The sequence below is a fragment of the Alligator sinensis genome, unplaced genomic scaffold (genome assembly GCF_000455745.1).
Source record: "Alligator sinensis unplaced genomic scaffold, ASM45574v1 scaffold685_1, whole genome shotgun sequence".
NCBI lineage: Eukaryota > Metazoa > Chordata > Crocodylia > Alligatoridae > Alligator > Alligator sinensis.
Genome location: NW_005842336.1, coordinates 1,248,535 through 1,263,882, shown reverse-complemented (window position 1 = coordinate 1,263,882; position 15,348 = coordinate 1,248,535). Strand labels below are relative to the sequence as shown.

The 15,348-nt window shown below is 44.0% G+C and overlaps 1 protein-coding gene across 1 annotated transcript in view; it reads right to left on the bottom strand.

The window, feature by feature from the left end:
- Positions 1–15,348, bottom strand: part of PPP2R2A (protein phosphatase 2 regulatory subunit Balpha) — a 68,939-nt gene that overhangs the window by 38,613 nt on the left and 14,978 nt on the right. The gene's annotated exons all lie outside the window — the stretch shown is intronic.

Below are 15,348 nucleotides of genomic sequence, written 5' to 3'. Positions count from 1 at the left end.
AGGCACAGCTGGAGGAGCTGCGAGAGAACCTGCAGCTGCCCAGCTGTGCCTGCCTCTCCCCGGCCGATCCAAATCAGCGCTTGAATCTCCGATTCTGATTTGGCCGAATCAAGTGAGGACAGTGGTTCGGAATCACTGTCCTCTGAATCTCCCGAATCCAAATCAAATACTTCCCTATTTGCACAGGCCTACTGACTAAGGCCAAGACAGCTGTTTGCTGATCTACATCTGGGAAGTCCGAGGTCTCAAACCAACGGCTGATATCCAAGTTTCAAGCATTAAAAATAAATAAATAAAAATCCACTACCATGTTTCACCTACTTTAAGGACAGGAGGCCATGGACTGAAATGAACCATGGTGACAAGTACACTCCCAGCCCTTTGGCCAACCCCTCCAGGTTAGAACTGTGATGTAGCAGAGTATGGTAGAAGCTTGCTCTGCTGTTTTCCCCAAGGTGCGCATTTGTTCTATGAACCAAGACAACTTTCATCTCCAACAGCTATAAAAGTACTTGCCAAGTCTACACATGCAAAGCCCTTTCACAATTACATGCCAAGCATTTTTCCCCAAGATTAGTAACAATCCAAGATGATTTCATAAATACTTCAAAATTAAGAACTATGTAGAAAAATATATTAAGAACAAGCACTTACAAGAAAATCCAAGGGTGGAAATAAGGCATACTAAGCAAATACATTAAAACAGATGGCTTTATCCCACGATTCACTCCTGATTTGTCTTTTCAGATCACAATGAGGAATATTTAAGTTTTGGGTTGATAATTTTTGGCAATTAGCAAGAAAGAGCGTCTCATAATGTGTTTAAGCAGTCTACAGACAGACTCAACGAATTCCTGTCTTTTTTGGATAAAAGAAGTTTTAAACCAGAAATGAGGACTATAATTTCCCATTTTAGGGCTTTACCGACATGCTAAATTTGCAGCTTTAATACCAAGCAAAAAGTGGGGTTACTTCTCACCCTCTTATCAATGCCAATTAAATGCAACAGGGGCAGAAATACACCAGTACATACTTTACACTTCTATATGTGGGGGGTTGGCACTTTTGAGGAAATGGTCACAAACACAAGGCCACTCACATCCTGTCTCCACCTACTTAAGAAGTCAAAAATGCATGTGTCCTTATGCATGACTCCTACACACCTGTGCTGCTTCTCAAACAACAGCAGGCCTCAATATTTTGAAACAGATGGTAGAGATATCAGCTTAAAACTGAACACCCATGGTGTCTGCTGCTTTAAAAGGGTATTAAATATCACATTTTAAATTTGAGAAAAAAAGGAGTTAATTGATTTAACTTAAAAGTTATTCTCAGCTTTGCAGAGAGAGGGTTTCCTAAACCTTCAAGTGCCTAAAAATTATGGTAAGCTATAGACATAATGCATATAAATACTGTAGTAGAAATACAGTTGCTAAAACACTGTCCCCTGTATTTGCTGGATTGCATTTGTCCTTGGTGTTGGTATTATACCTAGGGGGTCTACCCAACTTGAGAAGGTGGCCAATCAATTTTCCAGGGGGATCACACAGCTGGCTGCCATTTTCACACCGAACGGCTGCAAGAGCTGTCTGCTATGTGGCCCCCTCCCCGCCACCAACTGCTTGAGAGGGCTGTATGTCATGCAGCCCCACCCCTAGTCACCAATTGGAGAGGGGCAGGGCCACATGACAAGCAGCCCTCAATCAGCAGCAAGGGGTGGGGCTGCAGATATCTTGGCTCCCCTCCATGTGGGCAGGCCCTCCTCCCTGTTCTCTGCTGGTCGGCTGTGCAGCTGGGCTGCAGCACCATAAGGACTGCTGGCTCCCTCTGGGGAGCCAGCATTTTAATTTTCAGTAAGTTTTTCTTTTTTGCGGATTTTGCAGATATTGCCTGCAGGGATTTCACTATTTCCACCAAACTGCAATTTTGGTTGGTCCCAAATTATACCTTTGAACTTTGCACCAAAACAGAAGGCCTGTTCTACTTATTATAAAAAGTACAAATGGGTAAACCTACCATGCTACAAATTAAACAGGCTACAAAAGAAAGAACAGAAGGGCTGAGTTTTGTTGGCTGGAAAGAGTCTCTAAGCTAGAGCTTTGGCAGCCATTTCAACTGATCTAAGAATTAGCTTTGTTTTGTTTTAAAGTTCCAAACCAATTTATTTAATAAAAAAAAAAAAAAAAGATACTTGGAAAAGTACTAAAAAAAGACTCTTACTAAGAAAGCCCATAACTACGGTAGTTACAAGACTTGTCTCTGTCAACAAATGCAAAGCTGCTTGGTTTCTGGACAGAAACCATTAACCCTCATGACCCTGATTAATTACTTTCTATTTTTAAACCTTGAGAAAGGACATTACTGCAGTTCCTTTCACAACGTAAGTATAGGAAATCAAGAGGCAAAAGATCTTTACCCAAGTAGGTACAATATTAAATATGAAGACTCTAGCATTATATTTTTCATCCTAAAAGAAGCTGCAAACCAGTTTAGTTTAACATCACTATCTCTAACCATTGCCCAGCTGGGAACGCAAGTCAGGTGGAGGGGAGGGGGTAGACTGATACAGCTGGCTATATCTGAAGACCTGGAAAATGAAATTTATTCTGCTGGATCTGAGACCAATAAAGGATTATTAAAAAAAAAGGCTGACAAAGACAAGACATTTAATTGGAAATGGTTGCTGGATATATCAAGTCACTTCTTTTTTTATTTAAAACAAACAAACCTCTGTTGCACAATGACACAATGCTACCACGAAACAGTAGCCAGTCTCAGACTATGCCAGACAAGAAAACTGTCAGTTTCCCCACTTAAGAGAAGCTGTTTGAAGAGACTGAGTTGGTGATAGCCTGCTGGAGTATTAAATGCTTCATGGCTCTTATCTTTTCATCTACTAGCTCTGCATCCTGCTACAATTCTCAGGGTCTCTCATTTTGGGGAGGAAGAAAGGCTGACATCCTGGAGGTTTATAAGTGCAGAAATGCTAGGAGGAGTTAATAAAATAGTCTAAGACTATTTGGAAGTCACTTGTTTTTAATCTCCAAGCTTTTAGCTCAGGGACCCAGTTTAGTTTCTAAAAACAAAAACTGAGACAGTATACCCATAACTTACTGTCTCCAGGTACTTAGGTTTGCAGATCTGCCATATACACAGTTAGAAAAGCTAACAATTTACTTAAACAAATGGATTCCCCCTACCCAGGCCACCTTATTAACAATATATTATGAAAGAATCTTGGAAGAAAAATTAAACTGTAGAACTAAAAACAACGTTTTTTTAAAACAAAAAAAAAACAAAAAAACTACCAAGTACAGGCAGATGATGAGCAAATTTTCATTACAGTTAGTGCAAGTTTTACTACGTATGCTCCACCATGCTGAAGTTTTCCTTAAAATATGACAGGAAATACCTATTTGCTTTCCTATTCACACTAATTCAGTTCCATTGTTGGCTGAAACAAAGGTCTTTCAACCTACATCACCCGTTCCCAGGACATTCGACACTGGTTTATTATTAATATCATGCTCATAACAGGCATAAGTGGCAGCAGTCCAGGCCTGCTCCTGTACTAGTCTTAAATAACCTTCTCAAAGTAGGTGCCACAGGCTGGGGGGGAAAAGAAAACAAAAAAAAAAACCACAACACAATATTTACCCACATGATCACAACTCTCAGCCTCTCCTTGAGTCATTTTCCTTGAAGGGGTTACATGAATATGTACAATAAACTGAAGTTAGGCCACAGCCTTTTAAACAGATCTCTAAGGCCAGAAAAATCCCCTTGCTTCTCAAAAAGTCATAAACCAAATCTGATGCATCTCATTATTTTGAATGCCATCCAGCAGATCAATTCTAGTGAATGTGTGATTCAACACAAAGCACAACTGTTAAAGGCTTCCAAGCTGACAAGCTTAATACCAAATTCAAGAGAAAGGGGAGGAGATGATGATTCCTTCCAGGATACTATATTAATTCATACTTGACTTAAGTTTTGCACACCCTCCCTCCTATTCCATAGCTACCTCTCCCTCCTCAAGGCTGCATGTTATAGTAACGGCAAGATTATAAGGTTTCTAACAAAAGGTTTCTCTGATTTCTAACAACTAATCCATTTATTCAAATGTTAGGCATATGGTCATAAAGAAAGTCATTAGAAACGCATACACAAAGAACAAAAGAGATGTTACCTAAAATGTGTAAGAACTTGTACATCAAACAAGATACTTAATTCTTCTGACAGCATACAACACTACAATTTCCATTCAAGATGTCAAAATGATTCTGAGTAAAATCCACACTAATTAGATTTTAATTTGCTCTGGATTCGATGCCAAGATAAAATTTTAATTCACTCGTCCCAAGTTTTCTTGTAGGAAGGTAATAGATGAGTTAGACTATTTCTATATGGTTTGTAATTCAGTAAATAACTGTTCATTTTTGTCTGGCTTATATTTACATAAATACATCAACAGTAAGAATAAAACTAAAACAAGCAGTAGCTTAGTAAATTTGTATTGCTGCTGCACCAACAAACCCCTAGCATGCACTTTGCCATCACACACAAAACAGGTTAAAAGATTTTTCCTTTGCAAGAGATCTCCAACTGGATTTCTTCTTTACTTTGACATTTGTCTAGTGATAGCGGTTTAGTACAGTACTATTTCTAATGCACTTCCTACCCCAAGTTTCACATAACAATTAAAGCAACAGCAAAAATTTCAAGGTAGAAATGAATTCCAACTCAAGACAGACATCAAGGGTTTCACGGTCTCTGAGTCTAGACTAAATTTAGACTAGCTTCCCTCTAAATGAGCATGCTAAAATCTAACATACTACCCAAGTGCTGTTCTCGTTGGTGCACACAGAACAAAGAACCAGAAGTTCCATTTCTGCCAGTGAATCAGTTAGACCTTCAAGAACAGTAGCCCTTATAGATAAAACAGAGATAAAGGCTGAATACTCAAAGGTGTCTTGCAAGATTTATTCATCAGCACTTAGTAAAAGAGCTCAGGAATCCACAAATGAAAGACACTCAAGAAGCATAGCTAATTACCTACAATTTCTGGATCCCAATGAACACTTTGGAAACACAGGACAAAACTTTCTCTGGGGCTTGTTCATCCTTCTTAGTATGATGGGAAATTTACTTTTGGCAATAAATTATATTTTTCCCCCAGAACTAGCACATTATGCCTTGCAGCACCAAATATTGTCAAGCTACATCATACATCTTGGTTCTCCTGAGAGAAGACAGGGTAGGGTGACACTTTAGAGCAGGGGCGGGCAATTACATCAGCTGGAGGGCCGCTTAATGAGTTTTGATGAGATTTTGGGGGGCCACATGGTAGCCCCGCCCCCCTGACAGTTGCCCTGCCCTCTGGTTGCCACATTGGAACGGGAAATCCTGCCCCCTAACCCCTGACCTTTACCACTGGAAGTCCCTCCCATCTGGCAATCCCATCCAATCTTGGAACCAGAAAAAAAAAACCCATACACTAAGAGTCAAACACCTATGATAACATATTTGGTTTTTATTACAAAAAAATATTTGTCATGATTTGTGTGTGCATACTTGATATAGAGGGGATTGCATAGTAACTCAAAAATAAAATCTTAGTCCTATATATTGTGTGTGTGGGAGGGGGGAAGGTGTCTGGTGGAGTGTGGGAGTGTGAAGGGGCAAAGGGTATGTTGGGGGTGTGTATATGTGGGGGGAGTTGTAGAGGCAGGGTGTGGGTGAATGATGGTTTTTGGGGTGTAAGGGAAGGCGTGGGAAACCCCCAATACACTCCCCCCCCCAAGTTAGATAGCCCCTGCTGCTGGCAGCAGCAGCATACAGGGGTACTTGTGCCCCACACAGGTACTGATGTCTGGCTCTGGCTAGTGCTGCACATGGGGGCAAGAAGCGCAGCCTGCCCAGCCTGCCTCTATCACAGGGGCGCCACACAGCGTGCCTGCACATCCTGCACTCGCAGCACCGGGGGAAGCCCCCTGCTGGAACCAGCTGTCTTCCCCACCCCCTGCCATGCAGGTCCCCGGACTCTGCAGGGAGGCAAGGAGGCAGGGGGGCTCCTTCCAACTCCCAGCGGAGCCCTGGGACCTGCATGGCAGGGGGTGGGAAAGGCAGCCGGCTCCAGCGCGGGGCTTCCCTGGGTGCCACACAAGTGCAGAAGCTGCAGGCACGCTGCACAGAGACTCCACAATAGAGGCGGGCCAGGCAGGCTGCCCTCCACATCCCCATGTACAGTGCTGGCCAGAGCCCCACACCCTGCACAGGGCACAAACACCCCAAGTGTCCCCACAGCAGGGGCTGTGCGCCATGTGGGGGAGTATGTGGAGGGTCCCTACACCTTCCCCTATGCTCCCTCACACCCACACCCTGCCCAGCCCAGCTCCATGCTCCCACCACACCCCCAGGCAGAGGCTCCATGCTGCCACCAGCCCCAGCCCCATGCTCCCTGCCAAGTTCAGCTTGCCCCTGCCTCCATCACTTCCCTACCTGCTGCCTGGAGCAAGAGGGACTCCGGGGAAGCTGATCAGGTCCCCTGGGACAGCTGCAGCAACAGCAGCAGCCCTGCCCAGAAGCTTCTGCTGGCTGGGCCAGGCCCTTCCACCCACAAGGGTGGAAGTGAGGTGCAAAAGGGTATGTTGAGGGGGGAGGTATACAAGGGCGAGTCACTTCCACCCTCATGGAGAAGGGCTGGGCAGATGAAAAAGTGCCTGGTGGGCTGGATCTGGCCTGCGGGCCATATTTTGCCCACCCCTGCCTTAAAGACTAATTGGTTCAGGGAAGCAGAAGCTTTTGTAGGCAAAAATTCTACTTTGTTAAATATTTTCCATGGAAAATATTCTCAATATGCTTAGGAAGGTCTGAAAGGAACTTTCCTTGCAAAGTCTCAGCAAGCTCAGAGGTATCATTCAGATTTCAAAATACTAGCTTTAGTGCTTGAAACTGCTACTTCTCCTAAGTCACATACCTTTACTAGTCAATTACCCATAGGAAATGCCAGGCCCCAACTGTCACCTGTTAAGTTCCACCCAAGACTAAGGTGTTGGTCATCATCTGGAAGAGGTTTCCCCACATGCCTCCAGCAATAATGTGAAAGAGTAAACACTTAAAGAGCTGGATGTGTTGCCTGTATATTCACTGTTCTCTCTCCAAGTTTACATGGGCCTGGCTGTCTTCAAGACACCATAACTTCTTAAGATGCCTTATTCAAAATTATATTAAACACTTGACCATGTCATCACTTATTCAAAAACAACAGAAAATCGTTTTAGGGCCACCTCATTGGAACTATAATTGAAAGATCCACTAAAATAAGTCTGTACTTGTTCACACAATCAAAAAAACACCTGATAAATATATTTTTTCAAGAGATCCTTTTTATGGATGAGTAACCTGCCAGATGAAAGCTACAAATTATACCTTCCATGCAACAATTCTTACAGGGCAGCAGGCATTACAACAAGCTCACTGACATTAGTGAAGAGAAAATATACCTGATGATGTTCACCTATAAATCTTGATTTATTTATTATCCTTTCCTCTAAAAGATTCCTTATCAATTTCTTGGCTTGACCTGGACTCTACAAGTATTCACTGTAAAATTTCCTCCTACATTTCTGTTACAGCTCCAAGAAAAGAGAGTTGCATGCAATGAAGCACCCATGTACACAAAAAGTGCTTAGAATGAAAACCAGACCTCAGAAGACCTTGGTTAGTTCTTTTCAGGAGGCCTGCTAGTATGCCAACATCGTACAGAGCTATTTATGGAAAAACCCCTCCTGAAACTACAGCTAGAATTTCAATAGGTTGCACAGGACTGAAGTACCAGTGGTTAGGTTCTTGTTGGCAAATGCCAATATATCTGGAAAGAATGTACCGGGTTATTGTTTTGCACATAAAATATCAGAAGCCTTCAGGCAATGCCTTTCTTTTGATTTGGCACGTAAGAAATTCAGAGAGGCTAGATTATCTCCATTTTATACTAAATCAGCTCTAGGACATGCAATACAAATCAGAAAGGTATTTCAGAAGAAAAAAAGTGATATCCAGAAAAGCAGTGGCAATACGTTTCAAACTTACCAGAATTCTTTAACCCAGTGTGCTTTCCTATTCTCTCAAAAAATAAACAAAAAAACAAAAAAAACAAACACCCCAAAGACACTGACTTTATTTGGAGACCTCACCCCCTCAGCTTTCTCGCCCATATTTCTGATCAATGCTTATATTCCATGTGCTAAAGCTAAGGCCCAAAATTTGTAATGCACATAAATCTTCAAGTGTCAGGTTCTAGACCAAAAACAAGCATCTCTTCTAGTGTATGGAAACAGTATTTTCCTGAATGGAATCAAATAAAAGCAAAATTGTTCTTACCTGCCATAAGCAGAGAGAGAGAGAGAGAGAGAGATAGGCACACTCTCTCACGTTAGATGGAGTTTCAGGCAGCTTGCTGGAAAGCTCAGCAGTCGTGAAGGTCAGAAGTACAACTTACATTTCCAAAAGTGATGAATGCAAAGCTCTGTCTACCAGCTGATCACAGAATAAAAGCTTCTGATTACTTGATTCACCTAAGGACGCTCACCTGCTTTAAACAGATTCTTTTTAAACATTAGTTTCAGCTCTTGCTTGCAGTGCCACTTGGAAGCGGAAAAGAAGTTTGCCCTTTCCAAACCCTTCTTTTTCCATGTGGCCACTATTTTCATGTATTCCTATTTGGCACAAGCATACACAGTTTTAAAACTTCCTTGGTAAAATACAGGGGTCTAATAATACATGAACTACATTTTTGTTCACTTTGTGGACTACATTTTTTAGAGATGCTGAGCACACACAACTGCAAATAAGGTGGAAGATGACTACAGATTCTTGACTCATCTAGGGGCAAAAAAGGACATTCTACAAATAAGGCACCTTGCTTAGAGACAGCATTGCTCCAGACTATGAGCACAACACTGCAGCTTTGCTACTGTTTCACACTTCATGTCCTTGTGTAAGTCACTTCTCTGTCTTACTTCCCTCATCTGTGAAATGTGGAGAATCTTCATTTCCATAAGGGGTAGCAAGAGCTATTTACCAGTTGTGAAACAACACAAGGTGGTTAGTAACATGATCTCCATCCAAGGATTACGAAGCACTTGACCATTACTGAAGCTTCCCAAGCAACACCCAATCTGCGGGAGCAAGCATACAGGTTTTGCAAATATGAAAACCCAAGCAAAAAGGGTTAAGCAACTCTCACATCCTGCTAAAGCAAATAATCAATAGATGAATATTATTAGCTTAACAGCCCTCACGTGCAGCTCAATGCATTTATCAGTTGAAGATGAAGTTGACAGATGATGTTAACTTCATTTCATACTTAAAAAAAAAAAAAATCCAGTCAAGTTATAGCTGGGTCAAGACACAAACTCAACCCAAGATGGTTGGCTGCAGTGCATATGTATATGTGAACTGGGAAGTACCAGACAACCAAGTTAAGTGTTAGGCAAAAAACTACCACTTTGAGTTGCATGTTAGAACGGGAATTTTAATACTGCTGCATAATCAGGCTTCTATAACCAGAGAGGCATCTGTGCGTGATCTTCTGTTGCTTTTAGAAAGTCTTTCAGGCCAGAGGTAAACAGAATTACATTAGAGTAAGTACAAACACAGACAATTTTCCATATGATCCAACAAGATGATTGTGGCAAAAGTGACCAGAATTCTATCATACTTAATGCTGCCATTTCCCTTGTCAGAAGTGGCTAGGTAGTGCTGTACAGGAGCAGCACAACTGCACAACCTTGGAAGATGGGCAAGACTACAGAGAGGATTGGTTTGCTAGGATAAGTGATGCAGCATAATTCAGGATCGAGACTAACTGGTTCTCTGAAGTAATAAAGGAATTAAATCAGTCAAGTCAAGTCCTCGACAGAAGATTAAATTCTCCCTAGACCCTATGAAAAAAGCAGGAGCCCAAGCTCTTACTGGTGTACTACAAGTCATAAAGATGCCCCCAACATCAGTTTCTAAGCTAGTCTCTATCAGAGGTTAGGGATGACACCCTCATAGGGGAGAGACACCATGCCAAGCAAATATATCTTGCACCTTTCCTCTAAGAGCTCTGGCACTAGCCACTGTCAGAAGCACAGTGTTGAACTATGTGAACCGCAAGTCTGATCCAGGCCTGAAACTTCCATGTTACCAGCTCCCAGTCAGACAGGACCACCACCTTTTAAGAGAATGTTTAAAAAACCCACAAGGGGATCCTACATAATTCCTGGAAAAAGAGAGAGAAGAAAGAAAAATAGGTGTAAGTGTGCAGGATGGGGAACAGGTTTTATAAGGAAGAGGAAGACGAGTTAACTAGCTCATGAAAATATCTGTCAACTAGACAACGTTACCTACTTTTCTCTGCCCCCAGCTGCCTGTCTAGCACTGACCTCCTGTGTCTTCTCCACATAGTCTTGGTCACTGGTGGTACAAGTGCCTTTTCTCCTTTCCAATTCTTACTAACTCTCCTCAACTCTCCATCTCATGCCTCAGCTGTAAACATCTGTTTTCTCCCTTGCCTTTAACTCTTCAAGTTGAAAAACAGAGAGATAGAGGGAACTTAAACTTTGTAGTTATATTTGTTATTATGCCTTTCAGCTTTGTAGCCGATTGCTGTAGAAAAATTAAAGTTGAATATTGTTCCCTGCTGCAATAACTGAAATACCAACTCTTCCGACCACTTAGTTGTACACCACCTCCTTTCCCTAAATTGCCATGTGAAAGCCTATCCAGACATACCACAAACTGTATTCTTGCCATCATTTTATGTAAGGGACAAGGTAATCATTAGAAGCCAGTGCTGCCATAGGTGATAACTCCATGGGTGCTCTGGGGAACAAGCACCCACCAAAAAAAGTTATCAGATGCTCAGCACCCACCAGCCACATGGGGCAAGCCAGGTTTAAGTAACTCACTGTTTCTTCTTGGCATGCATGGGGCTTGGTGTGGGAATGAAAAAAGCACCTACTGGCAAAAACTGAACTCGGTGCCTATGAATGTTGCAACACCTGGATGTTTTAAAAAGCAGTATAGGTATTCTAAATCCATTGGTTTATATATACCCATGTGCAACATTGCCAAGTTTTCCCTTGCCTTCAAACATTCAGGAATTTTGCCTTGGTGCTTTTGAAAAACTCAGGCATCTTATGGGCAGCCAAATATCAGCTTTGAAAATCCTGAGCCCCAAGCTCCTGCTACATAGCCCTATGTGCCTTAGCCAAATGTTTAACAATTTTGCCCACAACATTTAGAAGCAACTCCGTAAATACCTTCACATTCTGCTTCGTAATGGAGGCCTGAAGTTCACGTTGATAAAACCCTAGCCAATTGCCACCACAATCATTCCCCATCTATTGAAGACAAATGGGTTGGAGCGTGGATCAAAGCATTTTCCAATCACAGCAGGCCACTGTTGCCTCACAACAGAACTGCTGAAGTGTCTTCAGTGACCTTGGACAGAGGTAGGGAGGGAGCCAGTGACATTTAGAACAGGGAGAACAGCAGTGCCTGCAAAAGTACATCAGACAACAGCAAGGTTTGAAAATCCAGAAGCAGGGCACCCAGCTGTGTTTGAGCTTTCAAACAGATTGGGTACCTGCTGGATAGCACTTTTCACAAACACACAGTTCACACTGAAAATTCCCCTACTTTGAGTACCTAAAACTGAGCACCCAAATCCACTGTGGATAACTTAAGGGAGGCTCTCTGAAAAAGTTTGTGCTCATAATCATGTTCCAGTCCCCTCCTGTCCCAAACTATACTGTAGATATTAGCTCTTTCCTACCACGAGGTGTGCTGCAAGACTGTGCTCCCTGAAAAGTAAGGTTCCCTGCATGGATGTGCTCCACCAGCCAATGAGCATCATCATTTTCTAGATAAAAAGGCCACAGACAAGAGGTTAAAGCCATTGCGTTAGTCAACGGGAGGCAAAATACGGACCGTGGGCTGAATCCAGCCCGCCAGGCCATTCCATCAGGCCTGCAGAGCGCCTAAAAAATTTAGAAAATTAATTATCATCTGCACATGGCTGCCTGTCAAAGATGACAAGGTGCCAGCATCAGAACCCAGGGGAGGCCAGTAGCAGGACCCACGGGCTGAGCAGCAAGGCCCACCCATCCCATCCCACCCCCAGCTCCTAACCAGAAGCCTCTGCGGCTTCTGGTGCAGGGAACAGCCAAAGGGTCACCACTCTCCCTCCATCCAAGTGGAAAGTCGGATAAGATCAGATGGAGAAAGGATGGGAAACTGCCACAATCAGCCTTTGCAGCTGGAAACCACACAGTGCTGGCCAGGGCGGGCAGGAAGTGGCGGTGGGTGAAGGCAGAGGCAGGCATGGGGAGGAGCATGCAGGCAGGTGGTGGGAAGCAGTGGCAAGCAGGGGGCAGCAGGAAATAGTGGCAGTGGCTGGGAAACAGCAGCAGCAGTGACAAGTGGGCACATAGAAGAAAAAGTAAGGAAGCGGTGGGAGAGTGCCGGTAACAGGCAGGAGCCCATGCCGGTGGCCCGGGGCCAGCGTGGACCCAGGGGGGGCAGCAGGAGCCTGGAGCCTGGGCATGGGATCTGCCTGGCTGCACTGCATGAGGCATGCACACAGTCCACGAGAGCCACACACAATATACAAGAGTAGGACTGTATTTTCATAGACTCTGGGATTGTTAGGGGCTGGAAGGGACCTTTACAGATCATCGGGTCCAACCACCTCCCCCCCAGCAGAAAAATAACTGAGGTTAAGTGACCCCAGCAAGAGGACTGTCCAGTCTCCTCTTGAAAGCCTCAGAGGTAGGTGACTGCATCATCTCTGGAGAGAGTTTTTTACAGTCTGGACACCCTGACTGTGAAGAAGTGAGTTTTTCCTGGTATTAAGCCTGAAGCGGCCTTCCAGGAGTTTGTATCCATTGGTCCTGGTCTTCCCTGTGGGTGTCCAAGTGAACAGTTGCTCACCGAGCTCCTGATGCACTCCTCTGATATAGCAGTAAGCTGATATCAAGCCCCCTCTCAACCTTCTCTTCTTTAGGCCGGAGGCCCAGGTTCCTCAGCCTTTCCTTGTATGGCTTGCCTTGCAAGTCCCTGATCATATGGATGGCTCTTCTCTGGACCCTCTCAAGGTTTTCCACATCCCTATTGAAGTGCAGCACCCAGAACTGGACGCAGTACTCCAACTGCGGTCTCACCAGTGCCGAGTACAGTGGGAGTACCACTTCCTTAGTGTTACACGAGATGCATCAGTTGATACATGCCAGTGTGTTATTTGCCCTACTGATCGCCTAGCACTGACCGTTCATATTCATATGATGGTCAATCATTAACCCTAGGTCCCTTTCAACCATGGTGCAAGTCAAGCTGTTACCACCGAGCCTATATGTACGTTGAGAGTGGTTTTCTCCCAGATGGAGCACCTTACACATGGAAGTGTTAAACTTCATCTGGTTCTGGTCTGTTCAACTCTCTAGCCTATCCAGGTTCGCCTGTATCTGCAACCTTTCTTCTGACGTGACCACACTACCCCGTAACTTGGTGTCATCCGTGAACTTGGCCAGCGAGCTTTTCACTCTCCCATCCAAACGATTGATAAAGATGTTGAAAAGCACTGAACCAAGCACAGACCCCTGAAGGACACCATTGGCCACTTTGCGCCAGGATGACACAGATCTGTTCATGAGAACTCTCCGGGTCCTACCCTGTAGCCAGTTTCCCACCCACTGAACCGTTGAACAGTTGAGCCCACAATCTTCCAGTTCTCCCACAAGGATATTGTGGGATACTAGATCAAAAGCCTTTTGGAAGTCTAAGTGTATAACGTCTACCTCGTCTACCATGTCCAGGTGGCGAGAGACCTGGTTGTAGAAGGAGATGAAATTGGTAAAACAAGACCTACCTGCAACAAAACCATGCTGGTTGTCGTTCAGCATCTTACCTGCTGCAAGCGTATTGCACATAGATTCTTTAATGAGCTTTTTCAGGATTTTCCCTGGGATAGAGGTTGGGCTGACTGGCCTATAGTTGCCCGGGTCCTCCCTTTTCCCCTTCTTGAAGATGGGCACAATGTTGGCCCTCTTCCAATCCTCAGAGATCTCCCCTGTGTGCCACGAATTCTGAAATAGCTTTGCCAGGGCCTCCACAATGACCTCAGCCAGCTCCTTCAGCACTTTCGGATGAAGTCCATCTGATCCTGCTAACTTATAAATGTTTAGCTTTTCTAGTTGGTATTGCACACGCTCAGCATCCACAGTGGGGAGGCTGCCATTCCTGGCATGCCCCGCATGAGCCTTATCTTGCTCGTCTTTCCCCTTGGTCCGGTAAAATACCGAAGCAAAGTGGGCAATCAGTTCAGTTTTGTCCTGAATGTCAGTTACCAGCTATCCCAAGGTGTTATGCAGGGGTCCCACACTTGCATTTGTTTTTCTTGTACTGCCTATGTACATAAAGGACTTTTTATTGTCCTTGACTCCCGTGGCTAACCTAAACTCAGTCGCCGCCTTGGCTTCCCTGATAGTGTCCCTACAACTGCTGGGCACTAATGTATAGTCCTCCTTGAGCACCCTCCCTAGCTTCCACTCTAAGCACATCTTTTTTTTCCTTTTTTAAGAGGACCGCAATGTCCCTATTAAGTGAGGAAGGCTTGCCAGTCCTTCTGCTACCTTTCCTCTTTGCAAGAACAGTTTTCTTTTGTGCTTCGAGGATTGTATCCTTGAGCAAAAACCACTCTTCATGCACCTCATTCACCTTCCCTTCCAGGTCCCGCACTGCCTCCCTTACTAATGCCCTGAGTCTGTCTAAGTCAGCATTTTTGAAGTCCAGGACTTCAATCCTGCTGGTTGATTTGTCAACCTTGCGGCGGGCAGTGAACTTGATAATTTCATGGTCGCTGTCGCGCAGGTTACCCTTAATGTTCAAGCCACATACCAGATCATCTTCCTTGGCCAAGACCAAGTCTAGGAGAGCATTACTTCTGGCTGGCCATCGCGCTTCCTGGGTCAAGAAGAGCTCCTCAATCAGAGTGAGGAAACTGTGTGAACAATCTGACCTAGCCAAGTGTTCCTCCCAATCTGTGTCTGGGTAACTGAAGTCATCCATGAAAACTAAGTCCCTTGCCCGCGCGGTCTCTGTCAGTTCTTGAGAGAACTCCAGATCTAGCTCCTCTCCTTGGTTTGGTAGCCTGTAGTAAATACTTACAGTTAGGTTTCTCTCACCTCACTATCTTGAGCTATTATACAATTGCCTTTAGATACGCTGTGCAAGCACACAAATCAGGACAAAAATATTTTAAAATAAAATTTAAATAAAACGTATTAGTAGAAGTATACGATT